The sequence below is a fragment of the Sebastes fasciatus genome, chromosome 17 (assembly GCF_043250625.1).
Source record: "Sebastes fasciatus isolate fSebFas1 chromosome 17, fSebFas1.pri, whole genome shotgun sequence".
NCBI lineage: Eukaryota > Metazoa > Chordata > Actinopteri > Perciformes > Sebastidae > Sebastes > Sebastes fasciatus.
This window is the reverse complement of record NC_133811.1, coordinates 1,503,299-1,519,377: the sequence shown is the minus strand read 5'-3', so window position 1 is coordinate 1,519,377 and position 16,079 is coordinate 1,503,299.

The window sequence follows — 16,079 nt, the reverse complement described above, 5'->3', positions numbered from 1 at the left end:
TTATTCTGATTCAATCCCTCACACACCGTCCTGCTGCCGCTAATATTCACTAGAGAACCACATGTGGATTAATCCGCCGCTGAAAATAGTCCCCAACAAATGCACTATTTCCTCCTGATCAAAACTACACTGGCTGTTTTAGTCAATGATTAACTTCTTTAAATAACAAAATGTTATATTTGTGAAATGTTTTTAAAGAGTTAGGTCCTCAGTAGGAACCAATGAGCTTCTAGCTGAGAGCCACAGACAGGGTAGAGAAATAAGAAAGTTTCTTCTTCGTTGACCAGAAGAAATAAAATATAAACGCCAGCCTTACCTCAGTGCTATAAAGCTAAATGAAAGGTGATTTCCTCCTATTTCTATCCTTGTGAGGACATGTGGCCTGCAGGATAAAGAGAAGACAAAAAGAATTGGACAGAGCTTCAACCCAGAGGTTCATTTCTCGTTCTTCATGTGGTTTCTCCGTTTGTTCTGCAACTAAAAAGCAATTTAACAACTATTGTCCACTGAAGAGCCTTTCATCATTTTCTTTTGTCCTCATATGTCCCCTCACAAACACAACTAGCTGTACAATTATGCATCTAGCACACAAACAGTAACACAAACAGTAACACACACACACACACACACACACACACACACACACACACACACACACACACATAGCTATAAATAGTAGCTACGTGTTTGTCTTCATATGCAGATACATAACATTTCTCCTTCTTGTCAGCTCCCTCTATTTTTCCACTTTCTTTCTTATCTCTCCCTCGTTCTCACCTTGCCTCGCCCACCTCTCCTCTCCTCCTTCTTGTCTTTTCTCTCCTCTCTCAGCCAGAATACTAATAAACCTCTTCCTCTCCATCTCAAGTTTTTATTCTTACAGAAGCTCATATTTCCCATAAATTTTCTCTGCTTGAATTCGTTGTCCTCATCTCTCAGAGTGACTCATAGACTTTACCCTCCTCCTCCTACCTCCCTCTTCTTCATCCCTCCATCCCATCACTCTCTCGGGCAAGTTTTATTTGCATCCACGGTTGCTTGGGTTTTACCTCCATCTCACTCTATGTTTCTTACTTCTTCTCTAACTCACAACCATCTTTCTTCTTTACCTCCATCCCCCTTTTTCTCTTCTGTACGGACACAATGTAACTGTAACGCACCCACATGCTCTCCATCTCGTCCCCAAAGACCACTTTAAATGACTAAATCTGAATCACCATTTTTACTGCGATCAGGTGGATCTCTGTTGGACCACTGTTCATGTTGTCATGGTGATGTCTGTCTGTGAAGTGTGTATGCAAACTCATCACGTGACTGTTTTTACCTGCGGTTGTTGTGAACATTTTTATTCATAAATACGTTTTTTGTCAACCTCCAGGTCTGAGACGTGAAGTCAATGCTGAAGAGCCTTAAACCTGCATTCTCTCTACCGCCTCCTCTGGTTGTATAGAAATCTCTGAGAAAATGAGCCTACTTCTCTCTTGATTTATTCCCTCAGTAAACATTGTAAACATGAGTTTATGGTCTCAATCACTAGTTTCAAGTCTTCTTCAATACAGCATGATGTTCATTTAGTAAATGATGGTCCCATTTAGAGTCATATAGACCATAAAGCAAGGGACGCTTTAGGGCGAGGCTACCATGTGATTGACAGGTCGCTACTACGGCGTTGTCCGGTCTGGGAGTTGTCCGTGTTTTCGTATTCATGAAAGTCTGGGAGTTGTCAGTGTTTTGTATTCATGAAAGTTAATTTTAACATTTGGGTCACCTAAAAATGTCTTATCCAGCGTTCGGTTAGCTCCACCCTCTCGTGTCACTTCTGGTTGCTAAAAAACAAGATGGCGACGGCCAAAATGCCAAACTTGAGGATTCAAAACCGCAATCCACAAACCAACGGGTGACATCACGGTGACTACGTCCACTTCTACAGTCTATGTATTCAATACATTTATTTTTGGCTCCAAAATCTTACGCTTCCCCGCCTTCGCCCAATGTCAGCTGGGATCGGCTCCAGCCCCCCCCGTGACCCTGAATAGGATAAACGGTTACGGATAATGAATGAACGAATGAATCTTACGCTTATTGAACTGTGACTCTAAAACCAGGTACAGAAAGTGTGATTGCTTTTAGGGGCCTTAAGTGAACTCTTACTGGTCTTTCTAAAGTCTGTAACTTGTGCATGTTGCCATGTAATGCTAAGAAAGGCTGCTTGAGATCGACACCTCCATCCTTAATGATGTAATTAAGTGAAAACTCAGTCAGCAGTGAAAATGTTAAATCTACTTTTAATCGTTAAAGCTTTGAATTCACAAGAAACTTTTTTGTTAGGGAGTGAAAAGTGAGATGGTGATTCAACATCGTTGTATATCAACTTTTTAGTGGACTCGTATGATGATCTGATCATATTGTGACAAAATTTGTCATTTAAGTTTTCATTTTATAGAAATTAAGAGTTTAGTCTTTAATGTGACTTCATTGTAACAAGGAACACAGGTCATTGCACACAAACATCTATTGATTATTTTGTTATGATTTTGATATTTGGAAAAAGAGTTATGCTTTATCATCTTTTTTGATACTCCCACTGGGGGAGTCAAAGTGGAAATCTTTAGAATTCTATGGCTTGTTCATGATATTGATTTTAACCATAGACTGTATATAAGAGGTGGACGTAGTCACCGTGATATGTGGACTGGGGTTTTGAAGCCTCAAGTTCGTCATTTTTGCCGTCACCATCTTGTTTTTTTGCAACCAGAAGTGACACGAGAGGGTGGAGCTAAGTACAACCGAACGCTGGATAAGACATTTTTAGGTGACCAAAATGTTACAATTAACTTTCATGAACTGAAAACACACTGTGAAAGGATTGAAGTTCTAAGATGAAAACACGGACAACTCCCAGACCTGACAACGCCGTGGTAGCGACCTGTCAATCACTAGGTAGCCCCGCCCTTAAGCATCCCCTGCTTTATGGTCTATCTGACTCTAAATGGGACCATCATTTACTAAATGAACATCATGCTGTATTGAAGAAGACTTGAAACTAGAGATTGAGACCATAAACTTATGTTTACAATGTTTACTGAGGGAATAAATCAAGAGAGAAGTAGGCTCATTTTCTCATAGACTTCTATACAACCAGAGGAGTCGCCCCCTGCTGGCTGGTAGAGAGAATGTAGGTTTAAGGCTCTTCAGCATTCACTTCACTTCATTTCTTGCACAGTTTTACTACAACACCTATGAAATGTTAAACGTGGTTACATAAATACTGTAATTGCTTATTCATGTGTTAATTAGCTTATTATTGCCTTAAATTTGATTATGTACCATAATATATATTTTGTATGTTGTGGAAAAGTGGTCGCTTGAAGTGCGTCTGGTTTGTGGGGTTGGTGTTCATTACTGTGCCCTGCTGTCAACATCTCAGCCATCACAATGAGCCGGCGGGGAAAGCTGAGGCATCACAAGGCCAAGAATCCACGAGCAACTCTCAGCTGTTACTGCTGAACGTGTTGACTGAGAGCTCAAAATAAAGACTGAAATAAAGAGGACAGAGAAAGAATATTGAACTGAAAACGGATTGTCCTAAATGAGATTATACACCGTTTGAAAAATATAACCTCTGCTTCTAAAAAGGTAAAGCAGAGTTTGGGCTGTTGCTGAGTCAGTGGAGCAAAAATAATTATGTTTTTTGTCCTCGCTGGATGACGTCAGCATCGCAGTGAAGACTGTAAATCTGTCCAACATCTCAGACTGTGCTAGTACAACTGTGAGGACAGAGGAAGGATGACACATTTTGGCACCGTGCGCTGGCGTTGAGGAGACTTGTACTGCCTGATCTGATGGGGCAGCTGTAATTAAAAGTCAAGATGAAGAGCTCCCACAGCAACCGGCTGCTTTTAATAAAACCTGAGGGGATGATGCAGCTTTTTACAGTAAGACGTGAACTAGTTTAAAGGACCAGTGTGTAGCATTTAGGGGGATCTATTGGCAGAAATGGAATATAATAGTAACTAGAAGTGCACTCGGAGAGCCCAGACCTCCGCCAAGGCAGATTTCATGTACGCCGTATGTTTAAATGTATTTCTTAGCTATCTACTGTACTATTATTACTTTATAATATTATTACTATTTTCTACTAGCAACACAAGCCTCATGCATTATGTATGTCTTTGCATGTTGCCTGAATTAAGTTGACAGATGAACAGAGCTAGCTACAGTAAAAGCATATTTTACACTTTAAAACCATGTATCTCCAATTTTGGTGACTTCAAAGTTTCCGGATAACCTGAAGAATTAAATCCTCCTTCTAGGCTAACAGTACTTTCTAAATCCCCAAAACACATGTTCACAAAGCATAGAACAAGGCAGTTTTAGCATTTTGTCTTAACATTTTATTGGGTAATTCAACTTTATTACAACGTGGGTCTTATTTTTGTCATCTCTCTAACAACAAGGCAAAAGTGAGCATGGCTCACATACCCCCGCTCACTGCTTGACCCCTACTAAAGTAGGGCCAACTAATGGATGGAATTAATGGAATTAGTCTATTGAGCACAATCTACCTTGTTAAAGTCAGTAGAAGACAAGAGTTCGAGTTCTACTCCAGAAACGAAATTGAAGTCGAAAAAATCAGATTTTTTGGCCAAAATTTTAAAAGATTTGGGCACACTGGACTTCTAACCCCCAAAAAGCACAACTAGACCACACTGTCAACCATCATACCAAACAGAACTAGACCACACTGTCAACCATCATACCAAACAGAACTAGATCACACTGTTAACCATCACACCAAACACAACTAGACCACACTGTCAACCATCATACCAAACACAACTAGATCACACTGTTAACTATCACACCAAACACAACTAGACCACACTGTTAACCATCATACCAAACACAATTAGATCACACTGTTAACCATCATACCAAACACAACTAGACCACACTGTCAACCATCAAACCAAACACAACTAGACCACACTGTCAACCATCATACCAAACACAACTAGACCACACTGTCAACCATCATACCAAACACAACTAGATCACACTGTCAACCATCAAACCAAACACAACTAGACCACACTGTTAACCATCACACCAAACACAACTAGACCACACTGTTAACCATCACACCAAACACAACTAGACCAAACTGTTACCCATCACACCAAACACAACTAGACCACACTGTTAACCATCACACCAAACACAACTAGATCACAATGTCAACCATCACACCAAACACAACTAGACCACACTGTCAAGCATCACACCAAACACAACTAGACCACACTGTTAAGACATCATACCAAACACAACTAGACCACACTGACAACCATCACACCAAACACAACTAGACCGCACTGTCAACCATCATACCAAACACAACTAGACCACACTGACAACCATCACACCAAACACAACTAGACCACACTGTTAAGACATCATACCAAACACAACTAGACCACACTGTCAACCATTATACCAAATTTGAAGTTCCTAAGTTAAATAGTATCCGAGTTCTGCTCCGGAAACGAAAGTGTGACACGTGAACGGTTGGAAGGACGGCCACGCCGAGCACTATATACCCCCGAGTACGTTGTTGCGGGGGTATGATTATGATAACACTGAACTCACCAAGTTAATTGCTGCGTTCTCGGGACGAGGTGGCGATCACACAGGTTGTAAACAGACCCCAGGTTAGCTGAATTTATCTGAAAGAAAAAACAAACAAGTCCTCCATCAAAACATGGAATCTGTCACAATGTGACTCGTAAAAGCATTTTTCTCATCTGATGCTGCTCTCATCAGGACGTTTCTTGGTTTGTTTATGTAAAAGCAAAAAAGGTTCTAGGTTTGGGGAAGTTGTGGTCATAGTTATAAAAAAACAATATTGACTGTAGGTGAACGCAGGCTCCTGAATCAAAGTCTCAGACTTTCTTGACTGATCCATTCACTCAGAAACACAACTTTCATTCAACTTTGACCGACTGCACTCTCACTTTTACGTATCGTGTGCTACAAATAAAGAGGTGTAGATAATCTGGGAAATTACCGTCTGTGTGATGGACTGACTGCTTGTGTTTCTTACTGTGTCACACTTTGTTGTAGTAGTGTTGCTGTGTTCCCAGATCTCATTAATTATTTTATTGAGAACAATGTTACCAGAGCATAACAAACAAAAATGAAGGTCAAAACTACAACAACAAGAGCCAGGTGTAATAAATCAGAATTACTCTTAAAATCGTAGTGTGGTGTCTTGGTAATAAATGTAGGCATTAATTAATTTATAAAAGTTTATTCATTTATTTAGCTTTGTATTAATTCCCTAGTTACCTAGTTAAAACCCAACCAAACCTTAACTATTGCGGTGTCAGATCAGAAAACTTTTATTTTTGCAACAGTTGTCGAAGGCACAACTGATCAGAAAGTGCTTATATGTGTCGTTCTGGAGGTAAATTACAAACAGTGATATGTAATTTGGAGGACCATTGAAGTCTTTCTTTATAACAGTAGGATTTGTTATCGTTTTGACCTTTTTTTTCTGTTAAAGAATCTGTAAAACTCTGCGAGTCGTCAGTGTGTCTCTGCAGCCGAGTCGTCTGTATATTTATGGAGTGTGCAGTTCACTTCTCGGGGCTGTACTTCTGTTCTCCGTCTGAGATGGATATCGAGTTAATAGAGTCGGGAGCGCTGTCCTTCCTCGCCTCCACTCCTTAGAGCTGAATCACTGTGTGTTTTAATATTCATATTGTAAGGGAGTGAGACGGAGGGAGGCAGAGAGGAGGAGGAGAACAGCTCCATTGTTAGAGGAAAACCCAGCTGCAGACTCAGACAGGCTGAATACATATTACATGCATCAGATATCGCTCGCATCAACACTTGCTCGCCTCTACTCAAGCACAATAAAATGTTCAAATCCTCCAGCGATGAATATAAAAAATATACATCAGACAGTTCAACAGGGGGCAGCGTCTGAGAGGGAGTGATGAATAAGGAGCTGAGGAGTTAGTGGTGGGACTATTTTACTGTGGATTTACATTTCAGGCCATCGGCTAAACACTTTGGCATGGCGGTGAGATAATGAGGGGATCCTCAGAATAACACCAAACATCTCACCAACATTACCAACAACAGCAACTGAAAAACTAAAGGTTAAAACAGTATGTAGACTACGTTGTGTCTCGTCCCATCAAGATATTTGTGGGAATGCTGATTCAGCATTCACCCAGTATTGTTCTTCTAAGGTTTATTCAACTTCTTCCGCTTCAACTTCAACTATATATTTCTTCTGTATGTTTTTCGGCCTTTAACTAGTCCTGCATACTTTCAGCTACAGAAACTGTTCAACTATCAAAATATTCAACTCTTTAAGGACATTGGTGCTATGACCTGGCTTGTTTCAACTAATTATACTTTTTTTAAATATTAAACTTTTTCCACATTTTTTTTACAATGTAGCTCAATGGAGAAAATCTTTAAATCCTCTTAAACCTACTCCACTTTGAAATGCTACTGCTTCCGCATACTTTCAGCTACAGACTTCATTTAAACTTTAAACGGGTTAAAAGTCTTTGAACTATTAAGCTATGATTCAGCTTTTTGATAACTTTTACAGTTTTTCATTTATCGCAGTTCACGTTTTATGAGATTTTCAGACCATTTCAGATTTTATAATGGGTGTGTATTGCGTTGGTTGTTAAGGGCTAGAGCACGAGACATCATCGCTAGAGTGGAGCAGAGCTAAAAAATCTTTGAAAAATTATCCGAACAAATTGCTACCTAGCCCACAACTTCCTCTCCTCATACACAATTAATACATCAAAACGTAGGTATTTTTGTCTTCTTTCAGATGATGTGCCCATTTAAGCAATAGGTCTTACAGTTTGGGATTTATCTCCTTCAAAGCACCAAGAGATCCCTTCCTCTCTCTCATTCGCTGCAATGTTAATTCACCTCTAAAAGTCTTCAACAAAAACTCAACTGGGGAGACTTTTTAAACTGCCAGTTCTCAGTCATTTTTAACTTTATCCACTCAAATGACACGTCAATATCTTTATCAAAGTCTTGAGGTGCTCAAACTGAAGAGATTTCAGCTATACAACATATCGTTTTTAACTGAGGGAGTCTTTTTCAGGTAGTACCTTCTCTGTGTTTTCACCAGTCATTCCCAACCATGACTCAGCACTTTCAGACACAAACAGGTGTTTCTGACTGGCTGATTTGACAGCAGTCTCTGCCTGTCTCTGATTGGTGCATTGCTCTTAAGCTCTTTTTAACTGTACAAGTTCAATTTCTATTTAAGCCTATACAGTTACTGTCTGTCTGATCAGTCTCTGCCTCTCTGATTTAAAAGTACCTCTGTCTCTCTCTCTCTCACACGCACACGCACACACGCACACACACACACACACACACACACACACACACACACACACACACACACACACACACACACACACAGAAGGTAACTGTATCTTAACAGGGAACTTAAAATAAAAACCTCTAACTCTATATCTACTATATTTTGTCTAACGACTTACAGTTTTAAAAGTTCTAGCTGCTGCTACTACTACTACAACTATTACTAATACTACTACTGTTAATGCTGCTGCTGCTAATACTATTACTACTATTACTACTACTACTACTACTGCTTCTGTTCCTACTGATTCTACTACTACTACAGCTCCTTCTGCTACTAATACTAGTACTACTACAGCTGCTGCTCCTTCTGCTAGTACTGCTACTACTACTACTACTACTACTACTACTGTTACTGCTGCTACTACTACTAACAGTGATGTTACTGCTACCACTACTGCTACTATTACTGCTGTTCCTACTGTCTCAACTACTACTACTACTACTCTTACTACTTCTACTACTGCTCCTGCTCCTTCTGCTACTACTACTACTACTATTACTACAACTACTCCTACTGCTACTTTCCACCCAAATATCACTTTCTGTGTAACAAGAGATTTTAAAGGTTCATTCAGTGAAAATACTATTTCTGTCTAAGCACTTATAGATTTTAAAGGTTTATTTCACCCAACACTACTCTCTATCTCTCTGTCTCTGTTTGTGTTTAGCAATGCAGTTCATCTGTCTGATATACATACAAAGAATTTCTTTCTTCCGCCTATTCAGGAAAATTCAAATTTACCACTTTTGACAGTATTACAGTTTAGCTTCCAGCTTTTCTAGCAATGTATTTCAGCTCTTAGCTTCTTTAGCTAATGCAGTTCAGCTTCCAACTCTGCCAGTTGTACATTTCATCTTCTAGGGTTTTCAGCAGTGCAGTGCAATACATTTGAGCTTTAACATTTTTAGGCAAGTCATCTCACATTTCTGCATTTTCAGCAATGCTTTGCAATAAATTTCAGCTGTCAGCATTCCCATGCATTTTCAGCAGGAAATGCATTTTCTAGTTCCAGAAGGTATTCAGGGATATAAAACATCAGCAGCTGATACCAGTCCGTCACCAGCCGCAATGGTGATGAAACGGGCGGGCACCGTTTCCAGATCTTGCGAGAGAAACAAGCAACAAGGTCTATAAAAACAAGCCCAAAAGAAGCAACTCCCCCTCCCAAAAAAGACCAAATCAAGCGACCAATATGAGAGTGAGAGGCGACCACTTGATCACTTCATATATGTATGAATTTATTTTGGATTGCATCCAAAAAAAACTAAAATTGCTTTGCATTTTTGCGTCCACTCTTAGCTTGTAACTTTACATTTTTCTCGTTATAAACTTAAAGAATTTGAACATTTAATGTAATTTTTGCATTTCACCAGATCGCCAGGATGTGCTCGTATATCACAAAAACAGCAAACTGCCTTTGAATCGTCCCCCACCTCAGGGCGAATCCAATCTTAAAGTCCACTCTCTTTTTCCCACTGTTAGTTGTGCTTTTTGCCATATTTTGCCCACTTATTACCTGGTATTGTAGCTAAACTCCATCAACCCTGTGAAGGTTTGTCTCACAACAACACACTCATGAGTGGCGGCGGTGCCGGTGGGGCGGTGCGGAGGGATTGGTGTGTACGGATCCTGCAACAGGACAAAATAGCCTGGTATAGAAGAGAGAGACAGGAGCCCAAATAAGCAACTACACTTAAGAAACAAGCCCAAAACAATGCAACCCCAGACTACCAATATTTGTAAGCAACTCTTCAGGTAAACTAGCCCAAATTAGCTTATAATAAGCAGACTCTGGCGGGCAGACTCTGGCGGACACACTGAACTGCAAAGTGTGTTTACCGCTGTGACCACCAGCAGCCCTCGTCACATGTCATGTTGCTTTTTCATACGTCAGCGGACTAATTTGCCTAATCTTTGTAGGTCTTTAGACCGCTATGGAAACACAGACAACAATCAACTGAAGGAACCTTTTAGAAAAGTAGTTCCAGTACTAAAATTACCAGGAACTTCTTGATGGAAACGCGGCTGTAGTGACTAAAGTCCTAAACCTTTAGCCGCTACTGGCTGCTAATTGGTAAGTGTTGTTTAGACATAACATGGTGTTTATTTACCAATCATGTCCATCCGTGTGTTGTGTCCAGTTAGTAACTGTTCTATTCCACGTTATACTGTACCTGAAGGTGGTGCTTTAAGCTAATGCACTAAAGGAAAAGGCAGGAAGTGACGTATGTTGTTGTTGCTGTAGTCTGTTGCAGTGATGGAGCGGGGGCTTTGCTTCTATTCATAAACTCTGTAACCATCCTACCTGATCGTGACAAACATAACAAACTGGCGACGAGACGGACCTGCAAATATTTTGAGTGACTATGGCTGCAAATGCGCCGTTCCCGGACCTTTTTCTGCCGTGCCCGGGGGAGCCGGCGATTCCTTTCAAGACATGGGTGAGGATGTTCGAGAATTACCTCCTTGTCATTAATGCAACTGGAAACGCATGGTCGGAGGCAAGAAGACGAGTGCTACTACTTCATTGTTTGGGCTCAGAAGGACGGCGGATCTTTCACACTCTGCCAGGTGATACTCTAGCAGCAGCCATTACTGCATTAAAGGAACATTTCATGCCCACGATGAACGTGGTTGTAGAGCGCCATGCTTTCAGCGAAAAGAGCTCATGGAGCCCAGGAATCCATAGTGCAATACATTGCTGCATTAAGAGGACTTGCTGCTACATGTGAATTTGCTAATACAGAGGACATGATCCGAGACCAGCTTGAGGAGCACATGGCTAATCCTCGCATTAGGGAGAGTCTGTTCTTAAAAGCAAACCTGACGTTAGCTGAAGCTATTACAATAGCCACTCAAGTTGAATCAGCTAGTGAGCAAGCTAAGTCTATGGCAGGTGACCAGCACTTACCTGTGTTGTGCAGACTCAGAATACAGCACGCAGGCAAAGACAGCCACGTCACAGCCACCCCTCCCATCCTGGACACCATCTCTTTCAGACTCTGCCATCTGGCAGGAGGTTAAGGTCTATCAGGACCAAAACCTCACGCCACAAAAACAGTTTTTTCCCCATGGCAGTGGGGCTCTCCAACAGCCCATCCGCCCCCCTGTGACTGTCTCTCCCTCACACACACACTACTGCCCCCTGCCCCCCCCGCCGACACTGACTCTCCCCCTCTCTCATACACTCTCAATATTTGCACTATCTGTTTATATCATGTTTATTTTTGTTTATAGCTTATTTTCTAAATTGTACATTTTTATTCTTATTTATTCTAACGTTTTATCTATTCTTTTGTTCTTATACTGTTCTTATACTTGCACCAACAAAACCAAAGACAATTCCTAGTGTATACCTCTTACACCTGGCAATAAACACCATTCTGATTCTGATTCTGATTCTGCACGGTGGACATTCAAGCAGCAGAGACTGTAAAGACAGTGGACCTAACAGTGGATATTCTCAACCATTGACCTAGAGAGTGCATACTACTAGGTGCCGCTGTATCCCGACAGTCGAGATTTAACAGCTTTCATCACACATGAAGGGCTGTTCCGGTTTTGCAGAGTCCCCTACGGCCTGGCATCAGCCCCTGCAGCATTCCAAAAGCTGATGGCAACTACCTCGATGACATTATCTGCTATGGGCGCACAGCACAGGAGCATGACACAGCTCTGGAGACGGTACAGCAGCGACTCAAAGAGGCAGGCTTGAAACTGAATGAAAAGAAATGCCACATCCGCCAAGCTAGCTTGAGGTTCCTGGGACATCTGGTGACAGCAGAGGGCATCAAGCCTGACACAGAACACTTTGCAAGCCATTACACAGGCCCCTGCCCCCACAGATGCTGTCAGCCTCCGCTCCTTCCTAGGTATGCTATCTTGGTTCAGAATATTCATACCTAACTATGCCACAGTAGTAGAGCCTCTCTGTTGCTGCCTGTGTTAAGATGCTACATTTGAGTGGACTACTGAGGCTCAGGAGTGTTTACTGAAACAGCTGCTTGTTGACAGCCCTGCGCTGGCCTTATTCAACCCGGCTTTGTCGACTTTCATTTCGACAGATGCATCTGACTACGGTCTGGGTGCTGTATTCACTCAGCTGCATCCAGATCACACAGAACGCACAGTGGCGTTTGCATCAAGGACACTGATGTCAGCGGAGAGGAAGTATTCAACCGTTGTGAAAGAGGCTCTCGCATGTGTCTGGGCAGTGGAGAAATGGAGGACATACCTGTGGGGCCAGAGGTTCACACTGCGCACTGACCATCAGGCTCTTACAACACAGGGATGCGCATTGCACGATGGTCAGCACGCCTCATCTGTTTCAACTATGATGTCATGTACTGGGCTGGATCCCAGAATCACACCGCTGATTGCCTCTCACAGTTACCTCTGCAGGCTGCTTCCCCTCTCACAGCGGACACAGAACCTAAGCTAGTGGCTTTGCTGTCGACAGCCCTTGTCTCACTGACTGCTGGTGAGTTTGAAAATGCTTCCTCCTCCTGCACTGAGCTTGCTTCTCTGCGTGTGTAAATCCACCAGCAGTGGCCGCTGTCTGTATAAAAACTGTGGAACCAGTGCTGCAGCCTTACTTCAAAATTAGACAGGAACTGTGTGTAAAGGACAACTTGGTGTTTTGACGGTCACGCTTGGTGGTACCAGTCTTTCTGCGCTGCACCCTCATTGCTCTAGCACACGAAGGACATCAGGGCATAGTGCGAACAAAACAGCACTTGTGTGAGCTGTACTGGGTCCCTGGCAAAGATGGACTTGTATGCTCTCAGTTATCTGCATGTACACTGTGTCTAAGGTCAGACAAGTCAGCAAAGGTTTTTGAGGCACCACTGCAACCTCGCCTCTGCCTGCAGCCCCCTGGAGTAAGCTAGGCCTGGATATCGTCGGACCCTTTGAAACTGCAACTTGGGATTGCAAGTTTGCAATTACTCTCACTGACTACTACTCAAAGTGGCCTGAAGTTGCTTTCGCATCATCTGTCACTACGGAAACAGTACTCCGATTCCTCAGCAGTGTTTTCAGCCACTATGGTAATCCAGAGTCTTTGGTCACTGATAATGGATCCCAATTTACGGCTGCTGCATTCTCCTCATTCCTCCAGGACAGAGGGATTGCTCATGTTCGCTCCTCTGTGTGCCATCCATCTGCTAACGGTGCAATAGAGAGGTTCAACAGAGTCTTCAAAGGTTGCATCCAAGCTGCAATCCTCCTGAGCAAACCCTGGAAAGGTGCAACGACGGATTTTCTTCAAGCATATCGTGCTACGCCACATGCCACGACCGGCGCATCACCGTTCAAACTGATGCATGGCCGCAGGATGAGAACTAAGCTCGACTTGCTCTCTCCTCCTGCTGTAACGGCAAGCGATGCTGAGGTGCGTGGCAGGGTGTCCCTTCGCCAGTCTCACAAGAAACAGTACTGTGACGCAAGACGAGGAGTTCGCCTTCCTTCATTCAGAGAAGGGGACAGAGTGCACGTAAGAAAACCACTGCATGTGTTAAAAAGGCACCAGAAATTCTCTGCACCCATCATGATCAAAAAGTAAGTGGGTACTAGCACCTACATCCTGGATGATGGGAAAACATGGCACGCTTCCCATTTGGCCTCAGTACCCAAAAGACTTCCCGAACCCCCAGCTCAGCTAAACATTGAAACTGACAGAACAGTTGAGCTGGAAAACCGTCCTGCCAGAGCTCACAAGCTTCCAGGTTGGCTCAAGGACTATGAGACTTAACAGAATCAAAACTAAGAAAACAAAATGCATGTTCTGACAGCGTTCCTTGTTAATATTATGAAACTGCCTTAAAGGGAATTAATATTCTGTGCAACACTATTGATTTGTTACTGTGATTTCGGTTATGGTGAACGAAACACTCCTAATATAAGAGATTTCTGTTAGTGACAAACAGGTATTATAGGGTGAAAGATAATACTTAGTTATAGGAATGCATAGCAAGTTTTTTGTTGAATCTTTTACATTGTTATTGCCTAAGGCTTACTGAAAGACATGTTGGCAGTAAAAGATTATTTGTTACATATTACAGTGCTGCTGAAGGAATAACTGTTCTTAAGTACAGGGGGATGTTGTGTCCAGTTAGTAACTGTTCTATTCCACACTATACTGTACCTGAAGTGACGTATGTTGTTGTTGCTGTAGTGTGTAGCCGTGAAGGAGCGGGTGCTTTGCTTCTATTAATAAACTCCGTAACCATCCTACCTGATTGTGACTTCTTTTACGTGCAAATATAACACTGTGTCCGTCACTTCTATGAAGTTTTAACATCTAAATTGAGATATAAACAGCCCATGATGTCCTCTGATACACACAAACAGCCCACGATATCATACGAAAAACAATAGAGCACAATAGAGCACAATCAAAACCGGTTTGCTTCTTCTGGTCAGCAGCACCTGTGGTCTCTGGCATGTGGCCTATATTAGCTACCTGAGGCCAGCCTCTGCCTCCACCATTCACCCCCCTACTGCTTGGAGGCATATTACATTTTACACAGATCAAATACATGGCTCCTACAGTACAGCGGCTTTACAAACAAACAACAAGGACTTCTTTCTTGAGCTGCCATTTTCTACTGATGTTCAACTGTAAATATGGAATAAGCAGGAAAACCCCCAGAAACAATGCTACCATAACAAGTAACAGCATTACTCTTTACTGTGAATGATGGAGAAGATGTATTACATTACATTACATTACATTACTAGCAGGGTTAGCTCCATTAAAGTGAATGGTAGCTGTGTATTTTACCAAGTGTTTGGAACATATGGACCATACAGACAGATAGTGGATTGTGATGTAGTGGTGGTTTATGATCATTCTGCTATTTTTTCTGTTCCCACAAAAGAACAAGACAGAAACTTTTCAGAACCAACATTCAAGTCTATAAGGTGGCTTTGGGTTGGGTTTGTTGCGTAATCCTTCGAGAGAGGTGTTTCTGTTATTAAGCAGTCTATCTTCATTGATATACATGGGGTGGACAAAATAATAGAAACACCTGTCAGTATAAAGCAATACAATTTAACAGCACCACAAACTACAGCCTGTTGAACTAAGACCTCTCTAAAGCAAATCTAAACATAAATTAAACATTATAGCATTGGTTGTAACTCGGTGTATATAATAATGATGATAGTAATAATAATGATGAGCTGGTAACTTAGTGTATTTATTTATTGTTCCTTAACTGTAAGATATTTGCAGGAAACAACAACTTATTAATGCATGGGGACATAAAATCTGTTTTAGAGCTGCAGCAATTAATCGATTCATTTTTAAAGTCAATCTCCCCTATCTTTGAGTTGTGGACAAAACAAGACCTTTGAGGACGTCATCATGGGTTTTGGGAAACACTGGTCGACATTTTTCACCATTTTCTGACATTTTATAGACCAAACAACTAATCGATTAATCGAGAAAATAATCAACAGATTAATCGACAATGAAAATAATTGTTAGTGGCAGCTGTAATCAGATTTAAGTTGTATAAATATCAGAGCATTTTTGATTGAAAACCTGCAAAACCCTTGAAGAATGCATGCTGTCAGTGAATGATAGCCTAACGTTATAATCCATGCTGTTCACCGGATTTTGACAGATTGTATA